Source organism: Phyllobates terribilis, unplaced genomic scaffold (assembly GCF_046119375.1).
Source record: "Phyllobates terribilis strain yellow unplaced genomic scaffold, ASM4611937v1 Scaffold_30__1_contigs__length_15301838, whole genome shotgun sequence".
Lineage (NCBI taxonomy): Eukaryota > Metazoa > Chordata > Amphibia > Anura > Dendrobatidae > Phyllobates > Phyllobates terribilis.
The window spans coordinates 10,869,669-10,882,974 of record NW_027362790.1 but is presented as its reverse complement, the minus strand read 5'-3'; the positions used below and the strand labels follow the sequence as shown (position 1 = coordinate 10,882,974).

Sequence of the window (13,306 nt, the reverse complement as noted above, 5' to 3'; positions counted from 1 at the left end):
GCTGCTGGACAGCCAGCAGCAGCAGCAGCAGCAGGAGAGGTATGTAATCAGGAGCCCTCCTGCTAAGGGTAGACAGCTGCTCGTTCCACCCCACCCCCCGCCTTAATTGGTTCTCCTCCCTTCCAATGGTGTTGAGGCGGGTGGGAACAGCAGGGGGTGAAGGTGCTGTGTTTAAAGAGGTGGAGTTATGCAGATCGAAAACGCGTGGATTGCAGCAGCAGCAAGCCGAAAAGTGCAGGCATGTAAGGGATCTAGAGGTTGACAACATGTCTTCTTAACGGGAGTCCAGGAGCTCATCTCCACAAATGGACTTTTCAGGATCCTTGGGTGGCTCCGTAGTTTGAAACCAATTCTGGTTATCGCTTCTCGGCCTTTTGGCTAAGATCAAGTGTAGTATCTGTTCTTATCAGTTTAATATCTGATACGTCCCCTATCTGGGGACCATATATTAAATGGATTTTTAGAACAGGGAGATGGAAAAAGAGCTTGCTCTGTCCACTCCACGCATTGACCTGGTATTGCAGTATCTCCAGGACCGGTGCACCCCTTCTTTAATGCAGTTTCTAAAATCAGAAAGAATTGAATTCAATGTTTTTTGTTCATTTTGCTTGTTTGTCGGATTTTGGGATGGACTCTTTGGCTTTGCTTTTCTTCTCCTCATTGGATTTTTCATGTTCAAAGTTGCAGAAGCCAGATTACAAGCTCATTTTGGTTCAACTTCAGCAACTGTGCATTGCATTGCCATGTAATGTGATGCAATGCTATCTTTCTAGCTCTCCCTTTTTACTTCCTTTTGGATAAACAGACATATTAGGCAAGCATTTTGGAGCTTTCACCTAAATAACTACAGGTGGTGAGATAAGCTGCACAATATAATTGACCTTTCAGTATATTGTTGCACACACACCATCTATTTAGCAAATGCCCTTGTTATCAACAGCAGCCTTTTAAACTCACCTGAGCTAACAGGTATGTGCGCTGGTTACTCTGCTGCGCTTAAAATTTCTTTTTTGGTTTGCTACAATGCCTTTTCTGAAACATTGTCTCCCTCTGCTGGAACACTGACTTCTTTCATTTAATGCCTGCAGACTATAAAAGAGAACCCAACCCAAAAAGTTTGGTTGATTAGTCTGTGGCATTCTGTTAAACTGTTGCTTATGGCGGTCTCTGTGAGCTTCTCAGCGACATTCAGCCAGCCAGGTATCCTGCCTGCAGTAGATGGAATGTGGCAATGGAACGCTGGCTGCGCGTGTCATAATAGGCTCTGAGCCTTTATATACCTGTGCACAGCAGCAGCCACCTTCAGTCTGCTGCTGGACAGCCAGCAGCAGCAGCAGCAGGAGAGGTATGTAATCAGGAGCCCTCCTGCTAAGGGTAGACAGCTGCTCGTTCCACCCCACCCCCTGCCTTAATTGGTTCTCCTCCCTTCCAACGGTGTTGAGGCGGGTGGGAACAGCAGGGGGTGAAGGTGCTGTGTTTAAAGAGGTGGAGTTATGCAGATCTAAAACGCGTGGATTGCAGCAGCAGCAAGCCGAAAAGTGCAGGCATGTAAGGGATCTAGAGGTTGACAACATGTCTTCTTAACGGGAGTCCAGGAGCTCATCTCCACAAATGGACTTTTCAGGATCCTTGGGTGGCTCCGTAGTTTGAAACCAATTCTGGTTATCGCTTCTCGGCCTTTTGGCTAAGATCAAGTGTAGTATCTGTTCTTATCAGTTTAATATCTGATACGTCCCCTATCTGGGGACCATATATTAAATGGATTTTTAGAACAGGGAGATGGAAAAAGAGCTTGCTCTGTCCACTCCACGCATTGACCTGGTATTGCAGTATCTCCAGGACCGGTGCACCCCTTCTTTAATGCAGTTTCTAAAATCAGAAAGAATTGAATTCAATGTTTTTTGTTCATTTTGCTTGTTTGTCGGATTTTGGGATGGACTCTTTGGCTTTGCTTTTCTTCTCCTCATTGGATTTTTCATGTTCAAAGTTGCAGAAGCCAGATTACAAGCTCATTTTGGTTCAACTTCAGCAACTGTGCATTGCATTGCCATGTAATGTGATGCAATGCTATCTTTCTAGCTCTCCCTTTTTACTTCCTTTTGGATAAACAGACATATTAGGCAAGCATTTTGGAGCTTTCACCTAAATAACTACAGGTGGTGAGATAAGCTGCACAATATAATTGACCTTTCAGTATATTGTTGCACACACACCATCTATTTAGCAAATGCCCTTGTTATCAACAGCAGCCTTTTAAACTCACCTGAGCTAACAGGTATGTGCGCTGGTTACTCTGCTGCGCTTAAAATTTCTTTTTTGGTTTGCTACAATGCCTTTTCTGAAACGTTGTCTCCCTCTGCTGGAACACTGACTTCTTTCATTTAATGCCTGCAGACTATAAAAGAGAACCCAACCCAAAAAGTTTGGTTGATTAGTCTGTGGCATTCTGTTAAACTGTTGCTTATGGCGGTCTCTGTGAGCTTCTCAGCGACATTCAGCCAGCCAGGTATCCTGCCTGCAGTAGATGGAATGTGGCAATGGAACGCTGGCTGCGCGTGTCATAATAGGCTCTGAGCCTTTATATACCTGTGCACAGCAGCAGCCACCTTCAGTCTGCTGCTGGACAGCCAGCAGCAGCAGCAGCAGGAGAGGTATGTAATCAGGAGCCCTCCTGCTAAGGGTAGACAGCTGCTCGTTCCACCCCACCCCCCGCCTTAATTGGTTCTCCTCCCTTCCAACGGTGTTGAGGCGGGTGGGAACAGCAGGGGGTGAAGGTGCTGTGTTTAAAGAGGTGGAGTTATGCAGATCTAAAACGCGTGGATTGCAGCAGCAGCAAGCCGAAAAGTGCAGGCATGTAAGGGATCTAGAGGTTGACAACATGTCTTCTTAACGGGAGTCCAGGAGCTCATCTCCACAAATGGACTTTTCAGGATCCTTGGGTGGCTCCGTAGTTTGAAACCAATTCTGGTTATCGCTTCTCGGCCTTTTGGCTAAGATCAAGTGTAGTATCTGTTCTTATCAGTTTAATATCTGATACGTCCCCTATCTGGGGACCATATATTAAATGGATTTTTAGAACAGGGAGATGGAAAAAGAGCTTGCTCTGTCCACTCCACGCATTGACCTGGTATTGCAGTATCTCCAGGACCGGTGCACCCCTTCTTTAATGCAGTTTCTAAAATCAGAAAGAATTGAATTCAATGTTTTTTGTTCATTTTGCTTGCTTGTCGGATTTTGGGATGGACTCTTTGGCTTTGCTTTTCTTCTCCTCATTGGATTTTTCATGTTCAAAGTTGCAGAAGCCAGATTACAAGCTCATTTTGGTTCAACTTCAGCAACTGTGCATTGCATTGCCATGTAATGTGATGCAATGCTATCTTTCTAGCTCTCCCTTTTTACTTCCTTTTGGATAAACAGACATATTAGGCAAGCATTTTGGAGCTTTCACCTAAATAACTACAGGTGGTGAGATAAGCTGCACAATATAATTGACCTTTCAGTATATTGTTGCACACACACCATCTATTTAGCAAATGCCCTTGTTATCAACAGCAGCCTTTTAAACTCACCTGAGCTAACAGGTATGTGCGCTGGTCACTCTGCTGCGCTTAAAATTTCTTTTTTGGTTTGCTACAATGCCTTTTCTGAAACGTTGTCTCCCTCTGCTGGAACACTGACTTCTTTCATTTAATGCCTGCAGACTATAAAAGAGAACCCAACCCAAAAAGTTTGGTTGATTAGTCTGTGGCATTCTGTTAAACTGTTGCTTATGGCGGTCTCTGTGAGCTTCTCAGCGACATTCAGCCAGCCAGGTATCCTGCCTGCAGTAGATGGAATGTGGCAATGGAACGTTGGCTGCGCGTGTCATAATAGGCTCTGAGCCTTTATATACCTGTGCACAGCAGCAGCCACCTTCAGTCTGCTGCTGGACAGCCAGCAGCAGCAGCAGCAGGAGAGGTATGTAATCAGGAGCCCTCCTGCTAAGGGTAGACAGCTGCTCGTTCCACCCCACCCCCCGCCTTAATTGGTTCTCCTCCCTTCCAACGGTGTTGAGGCGGGTGGGAACAGCAGGGGGTGAAGGTGCTGTGTTTAAAGAGGTGGAGTTATGCAGATCTAAAACGCGTGGATTGCAGCAGCAGCAAGCCGAAAAGTGCAGGCATGTAAGGGATCTAGAGGTTGACAACATGTCTTCTTAACGGGAGTCCAGGAGCTCATCTCCACAAATGGACTTTTCAGGATCCTTGGGTGGCTCCGGAGTTTGAAACCAATTCTGGTTATCGCTTCTCGGCCTTTTGGCTAAGATCAAGTGTAGTATCTGTTCTTATCAGTTTAATATCTGATACGTCCCCTATCTGGGGACCATATATTAAATGGATTTTTAGAACAGGGAGATGGAAAAAGAGCTTGCTCTGTCCACTCCACGCATTGACCTGGTATTGCAGTATCTCCAGGACCGGTGCACCCCTTCTTTAATGCAGTTTCTAAAATCAGAAAGAATTGAATTCAATGTTTTTTGTTCATTTTGCTTGTTTGTCGGATTTTGGGATGGACTCTTTGGCTTTGCTTTTCTTCTCCTCATTGGATTTTTCATGTTCAAAGTTGCAGAAGCCAGATTACAAGCTCATTTTGGTTCAACTTCAGCAACTGTGCATTGCATTGCCATGTAATGTGATGCAATGCTATCTTTCTAGCTCTCCCTTTTTACTTCCTTTTGGATAAACAGACATATTAGGCAAGCATTTTGGAGCTTTCACCTAAATAACTACAGGTGGTGAGATAAGCTGCACAATATAATTGACCTTTCAGTATATTGTTGCACACACACCATCTATTTAGCAAATGCCCTTGTTATCAACAGCAGCCTTTTAAACTCACCTGAGCTAACAGGTATGTGCGCTGGTTACTCTGCTGCGCTTAAAATTTCTTTTTTGGTTTGCTACAATGCCTTTTCTGAAACGTTGTCTCCCTCTGCTGGAACACTGACTTCTTTCATTTAATGCCTGCAGACTATAAAAGAGAACCCAACCCAAAAAGTTTGGTTGATTAGTCTGTGGCATTCTGTTAAACTGTTGCTTATGGCGGTCTCTGTGAGCTTCTCAGCGACATTCAGCCAGCCAGGTATCCTGCCTGCAGTAGATGGAATGTGGCAATGGAACGCTGGCTGCGCGTGTCATAATAGGCTCTGAGCCTTTATATACCTGTGCACAGCAGCAGCCACCTTCAGTCTGCTGCTGGACAGCCAGCAGCAGCAGCAGCAGGAGAGGTATGTAATCAGGAGCCCTCCTGCTAAGGGTAGACAGCTGCTCGTTCCACCCCACCCCCCGCCTTAATTGGTTCTCCTCCCTTCCAACGGTGTTGAGGCGGGTGGGAACAGCAGGGGGTGAAGGTGCTGTGTTTAAAGAGGTGGAGTTATGCAGATCTAAAACGCGTGGATTGCAGCAGCAGCAAGCCGAAAAGTGCAGGCATGTAAGGGATCTAGAGGTTGACAACATGTCTTCTTAACGGGAGTCCAGGAGCTCATCTCCACAAATGGACTTTTCAGGATCCTTGGGTGGCTCCGTAGTTTGAAACCAATTCTGGTTATCGCTTCTCGGCCTTTTGGCTAAGATCAAGTGTAGTATCTGTTCTTATCAGTTTAATATCTGATACGTCCCCTATCTGGGGACCATATATTAAATGGATTTTTAGAACAGGGAGATGGAAAAAGAGCTTGCTCTGTCCACTCCACGCATTGACCTGGTATTGCAGTATCTCCATGACCGGTGCACCCCTTCTTTAATGCAGTTTCTAAAATCAGAAAGAATTGAATTCAATGTTTTTTGTTCATTTTGCTTGTTTGTCGGATTTTGGGATGGACTCTTTGGCTTTGCTTTTCTTCTCCTCATTGGATTTTTCATGTTCAAAGTTGCAGAAGCCAGATTACAAGCTCATTTTGGTTCAACTTCAGCAACTGTGCATTGCATTGCCATGTAATGTGATGCAATGCTATCTTTCTAGCTCTCCCTTTTTACTTCCTTTTGGATAAACAGACATATTAGGCAAGCATTTTGGAGCTTTCACCTAAATAACTACAGGTGGTGAGATAAGCTGCACAATATAATTGACCTTTCAGTATATTGTTGCACACACACCATCTATTTAGCAAATGCCCTTGTTATCAACAGCAGCCTTTTAAACTCACCTGAGCTAACAGGTATGTGCGCTGGTTACTCTGCTGCGCTTAAAATTTCTTTTTTGGTTTGCTACAATGCCTTTTCTGAAACGTTGTCTCCCTCTGCTGGAACACTGACTTCTTTCATTTAATGCCTGCAGACTATAAAAGAGAACCCAACCCAAAAAGTTTGGTTGATTAGTCTGTGGCATTCTGTTAAACTGTTGCTTATGGCGGTCTCTGTGAGCTTCTCAGCGACATTCAGCCAGCCAGGTATCCTGCCTGCAGTAGATGGAATGTGGCAATGGAACGCTGGCTGCGCGTGTCATAATAGGCTCTGAGCCTTTATATACCTGTGCACAGCAGCAGCCACCTTCAGTCTGCTGCTGGACAGCCAGCAGCAGCAGCAGCAGGAGAGGTATGTAATCAGGAGCCCTCCTGCTAAGGGTAGACAGCTGCTCGTTCCACCCCACCCCCCGCCTTAATTGGTTCTCCTCCCTTCCAACGGTGTTGAGGCGGGTGGGAACAGCAGGGGGTGAAGGTGCTGTGTTTAAAGAGGTGGAGTTATGCAGATCTAAAACGCGTGGATTGCAGCAGCAGCAAGCCGAAAAGTGCAGGCATGTAAGGGATCTAGAGGTTGACAACATGTCTTCTTAACGGGAGTCCAGGAGCTCATCTCCACAAATGAACTTTTCAGGATCCTTGGGTGGCTCCGTAGTTTGAAACCAATTCTGGTTATCGCTTCTCGGCCTTTTGGCTAAGATCAAGTGTAGTATCTGTTCTTATCAGTTTAATATCTGATACGTCCCCTATCTGGGGACCATATATTAAATGGATTTTTAGAACAGGGAGATGGAAAAAGAGCTTGCTCTGTCCACTCCACGCATTGACCTGGTATTGCAGTATCTCCAGGACCGGTGCACCCCTTCTTTAATGCAGTTTCTAAAATCAGAAAGAATTGAATTCAATGTTTTTTGTTCATTTTGCTTGTTTGTCGGATTTTGGGATGGACTCTTTGGCTTTGCTTTTCTTCTCCTCATTGGATTTTTCATGTTCAAAGTTGCAGAAGCCAGATTACAAGCTCATTTTGGTTCAACTTCAGCAACTGTGCATTGCATTGCCATGTAATGTGATGCAATGCTATCTTTCTAGCTCTCCCTTTTTACTTCCTTTTGGATAAACAGACATATTAGGCAAGCATTTTGGAGCTTTCACCTAAATAACTACAGGTGGTGAGATAAGCTGCACAATATAATTGACCTTTCAGTATATTGTTGCACACACACCATCTATTTAGCAAATGCCCTTGTTATCAACAGCAGCCTTTTAAACTCACCTGAGCTAACAGGTATGTGCGCTGGTTACTCTGCTGCGCTTAAAATTTCTTTTTTGGTTTGCTACAATGCCTTTTCTGAAACGTTGTCTCCCTCTGCTGGAACACTGACTTCTTTCATTTAATGCCTGCAGACTATAAAAGAGAACCCAACCCAAAAAGTTTGGTTGATTAGTCTGTGGCATTCTGTTAAACTGTTGCTTATGGCGGTCTCTGTGAGCTTCTCAGCGACATTCAGCCAGCCAGGTATCCTGCCTGCAGTAGATGGAATGTGGCAATGGAACGCTGGCTGCGCGTGTCATAATAGGCTCTGAGCCTTTATATACCTGTGCACAGCAGCAGCCACCTTCAGTCTGCTGCTGGACAGCCAGCAGCAGCAGCAGCAGGAGAGGTATGTAATCAGGAGCCCTCCTGCTAAGGGTAGACAGCTGCTCGTTCCACCCCACCCCCCGCCTTAATTGGTTCTCCTCCCTTCCAACGGTGTTGAGGCGGGTGGGAACAGCAGGGGGTGAAGGTGCTGTGTTTAAAGAGGTGGAGTTATGCAGATCTAAAACGCGTGGATTGCAGCAGCAGCAAGCCGAAAAGTGCAGGCATGTAAGGGATCTAGAGGTTGACAACATGTCTTCTTAACGGGAGTCCAGGAGCTCATCTCCACAAATGGACTTTTCAGGATCCTTGGGTGGCTCCGTAGTTTGAAACCAATTCTGGTTATCGCTTCTCGGCCTTTTGGCTAAGATCAAGTGTAGTATCTGTTCTTATCAGTTTAATATCTGATACGTCCCCTATCTGGGGACCATATATTAAATGGATTTTTAGAACAGGGAGATGGAAAAAGAGCTTGCTCTGTCCACTCCACGCATTGACCTGGTATTGCAGTATCTCCAGGACCGGTGCACCCCTTCTTTAATGCAGTTTCTAAAATCAGAAAGAATTGAATTCAATGTTTTTTGTTCATTTTGCTTGTTTGTCGGATTTTGGGATGGACTCTTTGGCTTTGCTTTTCTTCTCCTCATTGGATTTTTCATGTTCAAAGTTGCAGAAGCCAGATTACAAGCTCATTTTGGTTCAACTTCAGCAACTGTGCATTGCATTGCCATGTAATGTGATGCAATGCTATCTTTCTAGCTCTCCCTTTTTACTTCCTTTTGGATAAACAGACATATTAGGCAAGCATTTTGGAGCTTTCACCTAAATAACTACAGGTGGTGAGATAAGCTGCACAATATAATTGACCTTTCAGTATATTGTTGCACACACACCATCTATTTAGCAAATGCCCTTGTTATCAACAGCAGCCTTTTAAACTCACCTGAGCTAACAGGTATGTGCGCTGGTTACTCTGCTGCGCTTAAAATTTCTTTTTTGGTTTGCTACAATGCCTTTTCTGAAACGTTGTCTCCTTCTGCTGGAACACTGACTTCTTTCATTTAATGCCTGCAGACTATAAAAGAGAACCCAACCCAAAAAGTTTGGTTGATTAGTCTGTGGCATTCTGTTAAACTGTTGCTTATGGCGGTCTCTGTGAGCTTCTCAGCGACATTCAGCCAGCCAGGTATCCTGCCTGCAGTAGATGGAATGTGGCAATGGAACGCTGGCTGCGCGTGTCATAATAGGCTCTGAGCCTTTATATACCTGTGCACAGCAGCAGCCACCTTCAGTCTGCTGCTGGACAGCCAGCAGCAGCAGCAGCAGGAGAGGTATGTAATCAGGAGCCCTCCTGCTAAGGGTAGACAGCTGCTCGTTCCACCCCACCCCCCGCCTTAATTGGTTCTCCTCCCTTCCAACGGTGTTGAGGCGGGTGGGAACAGCAGGGGGTGAAGGTGCTGTGTTTAAAGAGGTGGAGTTATGCAGATCTAAAACGCGTGGATTGCAGCAGCAGCAAGCCGAAAAGTGCAGGCATGTAAGGGATCTAGAGGTTGACAACATGTCTTCTTAACGGGAGTCCAGGAGCTCATCTCCACAAATGGACTTTTCAGGATCCTTGGGTGGCTCCGTAGTTTGAAACCAATTCTGGTTATCGCTTCTCGGCCTTTTGGCTAAGATCAAGTGTAGTATCTGTTCTTATCAGTTTAATATCTGATACGTCCCCTATCTGGGGACCATATATTAAATGGATTTTTAGAACAGGGAGATGGAAAAAGAGCTTGCTCTGTCCACTCCACGCATTGACCTGGTATTGCAGTATCTCCAGGACCGGTGCACCCCTTCTTTAATGCAGTTTCTAAAATCAGAAAGAATTGAATTCAATGTTTTTTGTTCATTTTGCTTGTTTGTCGGATTTTGGGATGGACTCTTTGGCTTTGCTTTTCTTCTCCTCATTGGATTTTTCATGTTCAAAGTTGCAGAAGCCAGATTACAAGCTCATTTTGGTTCAACTTCAGCAACTGTGCATTGCATTGCCATGTAATGTGATGCAATGCTATCTTTCTAGCTCTCCCTTTTTACTTCCTTTTGGATAAACAGACATATTAGGCAAGCATTTTGGAGCTTTCACCTAAATAACTACAGGTGGTGAGATAAGCTGCACAATATAATTGACCTTTCAGTATATTGTTGCACACACACCATCTATTTAGCAAATGCCCTTGTTATCAACAGCAGCCTTTTAAACTCACCTGAGCTAACAGGTATGTGCGCTGGTTACTCTGCTGCGCTTAAAATTTCTTTTTTGGTTTGCTACAATGCCTTTTCTGAAACGTTGTCTCCCTCTGCTGGAACACTGACTTCTTTCATTTAATGCCTGCAGACTATAAAAGAGAACCCAACCCAAAAAGTTTGGTTGATTAGTCTGTGGCATTCTGTTAAACTGTTGCTTATGGCGGTCTCTGTGAGCTTCTCAGCGACATTCAGCCAGCCAGGTATCCTGCCTGCAGTAGATGGAATGTGGCAATGGAACACTGGCTGCGCGTGTCATAATAGGCTCTGAGCCTTTATATACCTGTGCACAGCAGCAGCCACCTTCAGTCTGCTGCTGGACAGCCAGCAGCAGCAGCAGCAGGAGAGGTATGTAATCAGGAGCCCTCCTGCTAAGGGTAGACAGCTGCTCGTTCCACCCCACCCCCCGCCTTAATTGGTTCTCCTCCCTTCCAACGGTGTTGAGGCGGGTGGGAACAGCAGGGGGTGAAGGTGCTGTGTTTAAAGAGGTGGAGTTATGCAGATCTAAAACGCGTGGATTGCAGCAGCAGCAAGCCGAAAAGTGCAGGCATGTAAGGGATCTAGAGGTTGACAACATGTCTTCTTAACGGGAGTCCAGGAGCTCATCTCCACAAATGGACTTTTCAGGATCCTTGGGTGGCTCCGTAGTTTGAAACCAATTCTGGTTATCGCTTCTCGGCCTTTTGGCTAAGATCAAGTGTAGTATCTGTTCTTATCAGTTTAATATCTGATACGTCCCCTATCTGGGGACCATATATTAAATGGATTTTTAGAACAGGGAGATGGAAAAAGAGCTTGCTCTGTCCACTCCACGCATTGACCTGGTATTGCAGTATCTCCAGGACCGGTGCACCCCTTCTTTAATGCAGTTTCTAAAATCAGAAAGAATTGAATTCAATGTTTTTTGTTCATTTTGCTTGTTTGTCGGATTTTGGGATTGACTCTTTGGCTTTGCTTTTCTTCTCCTCATTGGATTTTTCATGTTCAAAGTTGCAGAAGCCAGATTACAAGCTCATTTTGGTTCAACTTCAGCAACTGTGCATTGCATTGCCATGTAATGTGATGCAATGCTATCTTTCTAGCTCTCCCTTTTTACTTCCTTTTGGATAAACAGACATATTAGGCAAGCATTTTGGAGCTTTCACCTAAATAACTACAGGTGGTGAGATAAGCTGCACAATATAATTGACCTTTCAGTATATTGTTGCACACACACCATCTATTTAGCAAATGCCCTTGTTATCAACAGCAGCCTTTTAAACTCACCTGAGCTAACAGGTATGTGCGCTGGTTACTCTGCTGCGCTTAAAATTTCTTTTTTGGTTTGCTACAATGCCTTTTCTGAAACGTTGTCTCCCTCTGCTGGAACACTGACTTCTTTCATTTAATGCCTGCAGACTATAAAAGAGAACCCAACCCAAAAAGTTTGGTTGATTAGTCTGTGGCATTCTGTTAAACTGTTGCTTATGGCGGTCTCTGTGAGCTTCTCAGCGACATTCAGCCAGCCAGGTATCCTGCCTGCAGTAGATGGAATGTGGCAATGGAACGCTGGCTGCGCGTGTCATAATAGGCTCTGAGCCTTTATATACCTGTGCACAGCAGCAGCCACCTTCAGTCTGCTGCTGGACAGCCAGCAGCAGCAGCAGCAGGAGAGGTATGTAATCAGGAGCCCTCCTGCTAAGGGTAGACAGCTGCTCGTTCCACCCCACCCCCCGCCTTAATTGGTTCTCCTCCCTTCCAACGGTGTTGAGGCGGGTGGGAACAGCAGGGGGTGAAGGTGCTGTGTTTAAAGAGGTGGAGTTATGCAGATCTAAAACGCGTGGATTGCAGCAGCAGCAAGCCGAAAAGTGCAGGCATGTAAGGGATCTAGAGGTTGACAACATGTCTTCTTAACGGGAGTCCAGGAGCTCATCTCCACAAATGGACTTTTCAGGATCCTTGGGTGGCTCCGTAGTTTGAAACCAATTCTGGTTATCGCTTCTCGGCCTTTTGGCTAAGATCAAGTGTAGTATCTGTTCTTATCAGTTTAATATCTGATACGTCCCCTATCTGGGGACCATATATTAAATGGATTTTTAGAACAGGGAGATGGAAAAAGAGCTTGCTCTGTCCACTCCACGCATTGACCTGGTATTGCAGTATCTCCAGGACCGGTGCACCCCTTCTTTAATGCAGTTTCTAAAATCAGAAAGAATTGAATTCAATGTTTTTTGTTCATTTTGCTTGTTTGTCGGATTTTGGGATTGACTCTTTGGCTTTGCTTTTCTTCTCCTCATTGGATTTTTCATGTTCAAAGTTGCAGAAGCCAGATTACAAGCTCATTTTGGTTCAACTTCAGCAACTGTGCATTGCATTGCCATGTAATGTGATGCAATGCTATCTTTCTAGCTCTCCCTTTTTACTTCCTTTTGGATAAACAGACATATTAGGCAAGCATTTTGGAGCTTTCACCTAAATAACTACAGGTGGTGAGATAAGCTGCACAATATAATTGACCTTTCAGTATATTGTTGCACACACACCATCTATTTAGCAAATGCCCTTGTTATCAACAGCAGCCTTTTAAACTCACCTGAGCTAACAGGTATGTGCGCTGGTTACTCTGCTGCGCTTAAAATTTCTTTTTTGGTTTGCTACAATGCCTTTTCTGAAACGTTGTCTCCCTCTGCTGGAACACTGACTTCTTTCATTTAATGCCTGCAGACTATAAAAGAGAACCCAACCCAAAAAGTTTGGTTGATTAGTCTGTGGCATTCTGTTAAACTGTTGCTTATGGCGGTCTCTGTGAGCTTCTCAGCGACATTCAGCCAGCCAGGTATCCTGCCTGCAGTAGATGGAATGTGGCAATGGAACGCTGGCTGCGCGTGTCATAATAGGCTCTGAGCCTTTATATACCTGTGCACAGCAGCAGCCACCTTCAGTCTGCTGCTGGACAGCCAGCAGCAGCAGCAGCAGGAGAGGTATGTAATCAGGAGCCCTCCTGCTAAGGGTAGACAGCTGCTCGTTCCACCCCACCCCCCGCCTTAATTGGTTCTCCTCCCTTCCAACGGTGTTGAGGCGGGTGGGAACAGCAGGGGGTGAAGGTGCTGTGTTTAAAGAGGTGGAGTTATGCAGATCTAAAACGCGTGGATTGCAGCAGCAGCAAGCCGAAAAGTGCAGGCATGTAA

At 45.2% G+C, this 13,306-nt stretch overlaps 10 non-coding genes across 10 annotated transcripts; all 10 read left to right on the top strand.

Annotated features, from left to right (window-relative positions):
* Positions 1-358: 358 nt before the first annotated feature.
* On the top strand, positions 359-549 carry LOC141179150 (U2 spliceosomal RNA). The gene has a single exon (XR_012255191.1). It is a non-coding gene; the product is annotated as a U2 spliceosomal RNA (small nuclear RNA).
* A 1,115-nt stretch (positions 550-1,664) lies between these two features.
* Positions 1,665-1,855, top strand: LOC141179149 (U2 spliceosomal RNA). Its single transcript, XR_012255190.1, has one exon. It is a non-coding gene; the product is annotated as a U2 spliceosomal RNA (small nuclear RNA).
* A 1,115-nt stretch (positions 1,856-2,970) lies between these two features.
* LOC141179147 (U2 spliceosomal RNA) lies at positions 2,971-3,161 on the top strand. The gene has a single exon (XR_012255189.1). It is a non-coding gene; the product is annotated as a U2 spliceosomal RNA (small nuclear RNA).
* A 1,115-nt stretch (positions 3,162-4,276) lies between these two features.
* Positions 4,277-4,467, top strand: LOC141179146 (U2 spliceosomal RNA). Its single transcript, XR_012255188.1, has one exon. It is a non-coding gene; the product is annotated as a U2 spliceosomal RNA (small nuclear RNA).
* A 1,115-nt stretch (positions 4,468-5,582) lies between these two features.
* Positions 5,583-5,773, top strand: LOC141179528 (U2 spliceosomal RNA). Its single transcript, XR_012255535.1, has one exon. It is a non-coding gene; the product is annotated as a U2 spliceosomal RNA (small nuclear RNA).
* Positions 5,774-6,888: 1,115 nt separating this feature from the next.
* LOC141179145 (U2 spliceosomal RNA) lies at positions 6,889-7,079 on the top strand. Its single transcript, XR_012255187.1, has one exon. It is a non-coding gene; the product is annotated as a U2 spliceosomal RNA (small nuclear RNA).
* A 1,115-nt stretch (positions 7,080-8,194) lies between these two features.
* On the top strand, positions 8,195-8,385 carry LOC141179144 (U2 spliceosomal RNA). The gene has a single exon (XR_012255186.1). It is a non-coding gene; the product is annotated as a U2 spliceosomal RNA (small nuclear RNA).
* Positions 8,386-9,500: 1,115 nt separating this feature from the next.
* LOC141179143 (U2 spliceosomal RNA) lies at positions 9,501-9,691 on the top strand. Its single transcript, XR_012255185.1, has one exon. It is a non-coding gene; the product is annotated as a U2 spliceosomal RNA (small nuclear RNA).
* Positions 9,692-10,806: 1,115 nt separating this feature from the next.
* On the top strand, positions 10,807-10,997 carry LOC141179142 (U2 spliceosomal RNA). Its single transcript, XR_012255184.1, has one exon. It is a non-coding gene; the product is annotated as a U2 spliceosomal RNA (small nuclear RNA).
* A 1,115-nt stretch (positions 10,998-12,112) lies between these two features.
* Positions 12,113-12,303, top strand: LOC141179141 (U2 spliceosomal RNA). The gene has a single exon (XR_012255183.1). It is a non-coding gene; the product is annotated as a U2 spliceosomal RNA (small nuclear RNA).
* Positions 12,304-13,306: the final 1,003 nt, after the last annotated feature.